The 8,585-nt window shown below is 47.2% G+C and overlaps 1 long non-coding RNA gene across 1 annotated transcript in view; it reads right to left on the bottom strand.

The window, feature by feature from the left end:
* LOC102259660 overlaps window positions 1-8,585 on the bottom strand; it is a 17,537-nt gene that overhangs the window by 5,657 nt on the left and 3,295 nt on the right. The gene's annotated exons all lie outside the window — the stretch shown is intronic.

Raw genomic sequence — 8,585 nt, 5'->3', positions numbered from 1 at the left:
CCGGCGCCCCCGGCCCCCCCTGCCTGTGTCCACTCCGGGACTGCCCAAGCCGCCGTGCCGGCTCAGGCAGGCGCCCCTGCTTCTGTCTCTGTCTCCGCTCCGGGCCTCACCTGTGCGCGCAACCTCCTCCTGTCCGGTTGTGACCTGTTACAGCGTCCTGGCCTAATTTGCATATTTCCTCTTTATATAGATAGATTATGCAGACACATCTAGGTACATATACACACAGAGATGTGTCTATGCAGATATACATACCCTATTGGTTGTTTCTCTGGATAACCCTGACTAATACATATACGTATTTGCATATTTTTGTATGAGCATGCAGAATGGTGTGAAAGAATATAAACCAAACTTAACACTGGTGATCTCAGGGGGTGGGGTTAGAGTGGGGAGGTAGAGGTTTTTCCTAAGTGTCCTATGCTTTAAATGGTTACAAGGTGAAATACCTTTGCCAATAAGCCAAAGCAAAAGAGAAAAAAACCGTGTAAGTCATGTGGATTGTGTTGCTATATCATGGTAGGTCACATTAAATTGGGACAGGACTCCCAAATTCACACTTATTAAGTACCTACTGTGTGTCGACTGAACAAGACTAGAAATACAAATGTCAACAAATCATGATTTCTATTCTTGAAGAGCTCAGGAATTTGCAGACCTGGTACAACCAAAATGTCTGCGTTTGTGGACTGTTTCACGGTGTGTTTAATGAGTTACATCTTCTTTGCTCTAACTGGTCTCTGCAGCTGTCATCCAGCACCGTGGGTGGTCCGAGAGGCCATCTGGGAACCGTGCCAATGCTCATACAGAAACAGAGCGATAATGGTACAAAATACGCTTTGAAAGAAGTTAGTTGAGTTTCTTCTAGTTAATTAAGCCCAGTTTGTAACACACAGATGAAAGGACCGAGGTTGGGGGTCAGATGAGTTTTCTACTTGAGGATCTCTTTTGAATTTATTTCCTAAGGTGGACACTGAACAGGGAGATTTAGAAAACTGTACAGAGTAAGCCATGAAGCAAATCACAAGGGTGGGACTAGAATACAGCCCTGCGAGGACCAGCTGTAAGAGGTTGTTGTTGCATTCTAAGTAAGATCAGCCCTCAAGAGGCTGTGATCATTTCCTGCGGAGTGGTTAGACTTTAGAATCTTCTGAGGCCTTTTAAAAATCACATTCCACCCTAGCTGGTGTGGCTCAGTGGATAGAGCATCGGCCTGTGGACTGAAGGGTCCCAGGTTCGATTCCAGCCAAGGGCACCAAAAAAGAAAAAAAATCACATTCCCAGGCCCCTTGTGCAGAGACTCTGATTCAGCACGTCCTCCCTCCCACCCTCAGGAGACTTCACCTCAGATCTCTGACCGCAGGAAGTGAAACTGACCTGGGCTCCAGGTGCAGCCCCTGAGATCGCCCAGAACTGGTGCGGAGGCCCAGCTCCCCACAGGCTGCTCCCACTGACCGTCACCTGCAGCAGGGATACTGCGGCAGACAGGCCTGTTGCTGAGACGCAGGCAACTTTGGCTCAAGGACTCCCCCTTGGCCTTGGCAAAGCTTCCTCAGACTGAACTGCAGTCTAGGATTCCTCCCTTTCCTTTCTCCTTGGGGGTCAGACCCGCATGGAGGTCTGCTGTTTCCCAGTCTTTTCCATCTCGTCTTGTTTTCTTTAATAAAATTCGTGCATGTCTGAACCCATCTTCGTGTCTGCTTCCTTCTTTCTGCACTCTGAGCCAGCTATACTGGAGGTGCATCCTATCTAATAAAGAGGGAATATGCTAATTGACTGCCACACCCTCACAAGATGGCGGCACCCACAGCCACAAGATGGCAGCGCCCAGTCCCCTCAGCCCTGCCTCATCCAGCCAGAGTCCCCCAGTCCTCTCAGCCCAGCAGGGGAAGGCAGATAGGGGCAACTGGGCCGGTAGGGGAGGGCAGTTGGGGACGATCATGCTGGCAGGGGAGCAGTTAGGTGTCAATCAGGCTGGCAGGGGAACAGTTAGGAACCAGCAGTCCCAGATTGTGAGAGGGTGCAGGCTGGGCTGAGGGACACCCCCCCACACACACCGTGCACAAATTTCATGCACCGGGCCTCTAGTAGATTAATACTAGCTGGTCCCTATACTCAGGGTTCAGATAGGCTATTAAAGGCAACAGAACCAAATAAATAATTACAACAGTGAGATCAGGGCAATGTGAGGGGATGCATAGGGCATTAGCAGGCCCCAGAGAAGTGGTATTGAACTCAACTTGGAGCTAAAATGGAGAAAACCATTGACTAAGAGTGAATAAGAGGCAGCAGGTGAAAGGGCCGAGCAGAGGGAGGGTAAAAAGACATCCCAGCCTCTTGTGCTGCTGGGGCTGATGTTGTCAGGTCAAGAGCGTCGAAGAAGAGGCTGAAGAAGTGAGCAGGGGCTGGACACCAGAGGCTTTGGATGCTACCCTGAGGGTTGGACCCTTATCCTGGGGCCAGTGTTTCCCGGATGTTGGTCTGGGCCAGGCTACATGAGAATCATGGGACACCGGATGAAAATACCACCCAGATGGAGTGCCCAGCCACAGGCGACTACATACGCATTTTTCTTCTTCGTTTGTATAAAAATGTAGCCTTTCAAGGTCTAGAGAGGGACAGAAAATCCCCTCAAGTAGGTTTTCCCCCCTTATTTTCTAAAGAATTACTTGACTAGTCTCCCTTCACTCTGAAGTATAGTGCTACGGGGCCCATTGTTCTGGGAAAAGTTTTTGGTGTGTGTGTTGTGTGTGTGTGTGTGTGTGTGTGTGTGTGTGTGTGTGGATAAAGAGGTTTGTTTATTTGTTTGTTTTCTAGGCCAAGCAAAACAAGAAAGGCCCTGATCATGGTTTTCAGTGCAATGACTGAGCTGAAACAGCCCCCCTCCTTCCCTACCTTTGGTCCAGACATTTCAAGGAACTTCCCTCCAATGTGCCTGGCCTTCCCGCGTCTCCTCACTCCAGAACCCAGATCTCTACAGGTCCTGTTCTGGGGTTGGCTAGCTCAGGGCCACGGAAGAGCTTAGGCCCAAGGGCCCTGGCCTACGATGAAGAATGGCTGGTCTCTGGTGCTGGAGCCACTGACAGAAGTGGAGGGGAGCTGCATTAGCGGGGGTGGGGGCTCAGCTGGGGCAGTGAGTCTGAGGTGCTTGTGTGGTCACAGAAGAGCTCTCAGGTTAGCTGTTGTGTGGGGGAGTCTAGGACATACAGGAATGGCCTGGTCTGGATATGAGCATTAGGGAGAAAAGTGACCATTGGCCTGGCCAGCATGGCTCAGTGGATGGGCGTCGACCTATGAACCAGGAGGTTGCCGTTCAATTCCTGATCGGGGCACATGTCCAGGTTGTGGGCTCCGTCCCCAGTGTGGGGCGTGCAGGAGGCAGCCAGTTGATGTTTCTATCACTTCCTCTCCTTTCCTCTCTGAAATCAATACAAATATATTTTTAAAAAACACAAAAGATAAAAAGTGACCATCAGATGACACAGTAAGAGATGGTCCAGGAAGAAGCTGTAGAGTAAAGAAAAGAGGGGGAACATTAGCATTTAAGGTACAGACAGAGAAAGAGAAATTCTTGGACAACAGAAGACTATGGTTCATGGTATTTTTTTAAAGCAAGCAAATGTGATCAAAACAACTGAAGTCACATCGAGTCCTCGCTCTGTGCCAGGCATTATTCTTAATCCTTTATCTGCAATAACTCATTTCCCACAGAAACCCTCAGTCATCTGGACAGATGCTCCTGGTGCCCTACCACTGCCTGCGTCCGCCCGAGGGCTCTGCCCAGAGTACGGCTGGCTGGAAGTACCAAGGATTTTTTAAAAAGATATTTTATTATTGACTTCAGAGATGGAGGGAGAGGGAGAAAGAGGGAGAAACATCCATGATGAGAGAGAATCATGGATCGGCTGCCTCCTGCACGCCCCACACTGGGGATGGAGCTGCAAACCGGGCATGTGCCCTGACCAGGAATCGAACCTGACCTCCTGGTTCATGGGTGGATGCTCAACCCCTGAGCCATGCCAGCTGGAAGTATCAAGGATTTGAACAACCCCATGAGCAGCCCTCAACCAAAGACTGTGGCTTGTGGGTGTATAAATACCCCAGCTCCCTCACTGCCATATGGAGATGACGATGTGGCTTATGTTCTACACAGTTTTCCAGAGTTCCCAGTGGGAACAGGCCAGCACGGCCCAAAGTTCTAACTTGCTGAATAATCCACCCTTTCATGCCTTCCCTGTGTAGGCTCGCTTCCCTACTCCACTGCCCGTTTTCCTCCACCTTCCAGATAAACTACTTGCTCTTAAACCCTCACAGTCAGCTTCCATAGGAATTGAAGCTAAGATCTAAATGAAGACCAGAGAAGATCTGAAAACAAACCATTAGAGGAATATAAGCGTCTAAATGTACATATAAAACAATCACTAAGATGTAATGGTTGGTAACCACCAACTCGCCAGGGTTGACAAGAATGTGCATTTAAACTCGCACTAAATCTTTTAAGAAGCAAAACTTTTCCAGGATCATAAACAACTCTCAAGGTTTTCTCACCTTTACCAGGTGTCGAAGCCTCCCCCCTTTTATTCTAGAAGAAAACACGATCCAAATGTCTCCCGAAAAAAACCATGAGCTTAAAAGGAGCCCAAGTTTGCTTTTCTAAATCCTCTGGACTCAAACTTAGACACAGCTGTTGCCAGATTTTAGGGGGATCCTAGCTCTTTCCATTTGCAAATCTGAGCTCACTATGAAATACGATTTTATAAACTACATTTTAAGAGACCATAATAAAGACAAAAATATGTTAAAATGATCTCTTTGTATACCTCTCTCAACGTACTATGCTGCTTTTCTAAACACCGAAGAGTAGAAATCCTACCAATACATTTCGTTTTGTGTTGATTATACTATTCAAGCTTATGAAACTTTTCCTATATTGCCATTTTTTAAATGTGTCAGAATATACCACCGAGCAACCAAATAAAAGTCAAATAAAACCCCTGTATTGAATTTCTAAAACTATGACAGTTTAGCAGGATAAAGGACCAAGTGCTAAGAAAAGGGGGGAATTAGTGAAATGGCCACTGGGAATTTGTTGGTACGCCTTGATTATTTCTGTCAGTGGCCATTTATTTGCTTAAAACAGCTTTTGTGACTCACAGTTATGATAACATTTCGTAAGTATGGCGTTTTGTACAAGGAACCTGGTTCAGTCAACATTTCCAATTATCAGCCACGTTGTGGGCCTTATTAAATAAATACTCTTGAGAATATATAAACAAAAGACATTGAAGCATGTAACGGAGGGAAGGGGGGAGTGGGAAGAGATTAACCAATGAACTTACATGCATATATAAGACAATAGTGTGGGAAAGGCCTGGGAAGGGGACCGGAGTAGGGTAGACAATGGGGGGAGGGAGAGGGACATCTATAATACTTTCAAATACATTTTTAAAAAGTTTTTTCCCACTGACCCCCTCCACCCCACACCTGCCCCTGAAACATGTTCTATATTTGCTTGTTGCTTCCACCTGATTCGGGTAAAATGTGCAGCCAAGATATTTGGGACAACTTACTATTTACCTATAAACGTTGCTAAGAAAGCTGCCCCTGCTGTCCTCCATGAAGATGCATGCGTGTAAGAACACGAAGAAGCTATTTTGGGCCTGGAAGACAGACTCTGCATCTTGAGGTAAAAGCTGTTTACCTGGAGACAAAGTCTTGCCATTGCATTGGAATCAGTGTTACAGCATACACAGAGCAACAATATTCATTTATTTGATGCCTATTTGATACTAAAACTCTGGACTTTTCTTTTTCTTCCATTCAATTAAACTACATGTAATGTTTAAATTTCTATTTTCGTAGAGAGTCACTGGCAAGCTCATTTTGTATTGTTTTAAAGGCCACTTTAATATGGTTTGGCTCATATATACCATATTTGCATTAAGGTAATTGGATAAAACAGCATGGAAACTGTAATAACAACCATTACAAAAGAAACAGTAAGTGCTACCATATATTCAGTGCCTGCTGTGTGCCAGGTATTCTTTTTAAAAATATATTTTTACTGATGTCAGAGAGGGAGAGATAGAAACCTCAATGATGAGAGATAATCATTGATCAGTTGACTCCTGCATGCCCCCCACTGGTCATGTGCCCTGACTGGGAATCAAATGGTGATCTCCTGGTTCATAGGTCAACACTCAACCACTGAGCCATGCCAGCTGGGCTGCCAGGTATTCTTTAGACATACGATCTCATTTTAGTCTTATAACACATCCATGAGGTGAGTCTCATTATTATCCCTATCTATACTAATAAAAGGGTAATATGCTAATTAGACCAGACATCTTCCAGACGTCTTCCGGACATCCTTCTGGACAAAGCCACAGTGGTGGGAGCTCAGGCAGAGGTGGTTAGGGGAGAGCAGTTAGGGGCGATCAGGCTGGCAGGGGAGAGCAGTTAGGGGTGATCAGGCAGGGAGGCAGAGAGGTTAGGGGTGATCCGGCAGGCAGGCAGAGGCAGTTAGGGGCAATCAGGCAGGCAGGCAGAGGGGTTAGGGGCGATCAGACAGGCAGGCAGGTGAGTGGTTAGGAGCCAGCAGTCCCCGATTGTGAGAGTGATGTCCGACTGCTGGTTTAGGCCTGAAACTGGCAGTCAGACATCCCCCAAGGGGTCCCAGATTGGAGAGGGTGCAGGCCAGGCTGAGGGACCCTCCCCCCTCATGCACGAATTTCATGCACCGGGCCTCTAGTTTTAGAGATAAGAAAACTGGCACAGAGAGCTAAAGGACTTGCCCAAGGTCAAACCATGAGGGGTAGCAGAGCAGAGTTCAAACTCAGCACCTAGACAAGCTGTTGGTGCTAGTTTGTAGTTAGCCCTACCTGAGCCGGCACAAATCAGTTGTCTTAAGCAACTGCCAAACACATGAGAGCCCAAACCTAGATTTGTGTCTATACTTGTCCAGAGATGTTCTTAACTAATAACCTTTGTTTTACTTTCCAAGTGGCTTTACTTGTGTCAGCTTTGAAGTCAACTTCACGTCAGAGGAATCATTCATTCTGAGAACTGAGTCTAGGGGCCTGGGGTCATTTGCCAAATTCAGAGGATGCTAGAGGTTGACTGAGGGGACTCTGGAAAGGACCAGGCTATATAATAACTTATTGGCCCCAGTCTTGCCTCATTCTTCTAGTCCCATCTTCTTCTACAGCCCTCATCTACCACTGTACTAGGCTGAATAACGTCCCCCAAAGATATATCAGGTCCCAATCCCCAGGACCTATGACCTTATTTTTTTTTAAAAGGGCCTTTGCAGGTGTAATTAAGTTAAGAACCATGGCATTAAGAGATTATCCTATTATTCAGGTGGGTCCTAAATGCTATCACATTTATCCTTAAAAGAGGGAGGGGCAGAGGGAGATTTCACACACACACACACACACACACACACACACAGAAGGTGATGTGAGGATTGAGGCAGAAATTGTAGGGATGTGGTCATTAGCCAAAGAATGCCTGCAGCTCCCGAAGCTGGAAGAGACAAGCAGCGGATCCATCCCTAGAGCCCCTCAGAGAAGTGTGGCCCTGCCAACATCTTGACTTTGGCCCCGTGATACTGATTTCAGACGTCTGGCCTCCAGGACTGAGAGAACAAATGTGTGTCCTTTTAAGCCATCCAGTTTGTGGTCATTTGTTATGGCAGATGCGGGGCACTAAAATACATAACCATTAACCCCTGCCGAGACCTTATGTTCCTGCTTTGAAGAAGAAACTGAAGTGCATTTCAGTGCGTGGTTTATCAGGCCAATGGGCGTCTGGACTATAATTCAGCATTTCCCTCAGTGACTAACATCAGCATAGAACATTGCTGGTGTGCATGTCAGGAGGCGCCTCCTAAGCCACGTGTCCCTCTTTAGCTCTCGCCTGCTGCTGTTGCTTCTGCCCTGGGTCACCCCACCTGCGCAAGCATCCCAAGACCTTAGAGTCGCTATGCTCTTCTAATGAAGGGGACATGCCATATTTCAAATGTCCCTGAGGCGGTGCATGGAGAGGTCAATGATGTGTTGTGGAACTCTGTGTACTTTCTGCCTTAGGCTCACGTAACAAATGAACATTTGTTCCATGCCTCTGGCTGCTTGGCACCTCTACATACCCTCCCTATGTTAGGAGAATTTGTACATTTGCCTCCAAGGGCAGAAGGTAGAAACTACATGGCTCAGTGGTTGAGCGTCTACCTATGAACCAGGAGGTCATGGTTCCATTACCGGTCAGGGCACATGCCTGGGTTGAGGGCTCCATCCCCAGTAGGAGGCATGCAGAAGGCAGCTGATCAATAATTCTCTCACATCTTTGATGTTTCCCTCTCCCTCTCTGAAATAAATATATATATCCTATATAATAAAAACCTAATATGCAAATTGACCGAGTGGCAGAATGACCACTCGCTCAATGGCGACCCCCAATCGCCCCTCCGGTCGCCCTACAGAGGGAGGCGACCCCACAGACCGGCCTTAATCGCCAGCCAGGCCTAGGGACCCTACCCATGCACAAATTTCGTGCACTGGGCCTCTAGTGTGTGGTGTGTGTGT

This window comes from Myotis brandtii, unplaced genomic scaffold, assembly GCF_000412655.1.
Source record: "Myotis brandtii unplaced genomic scaffold, ASM41265v1 scaffold657, whole genome shotgun sequence".
Lineage (NCBI taxonomy): Eukaryota > Metazoa > Chordata > Mammalia > Chiroptera > Vespertilionidae > Myotis > Myotis brandtii.
Note: the sequence above shows the minus strand (reverse complement) of the source record. Positions and strands in the feature narration are given on the sequence as shown.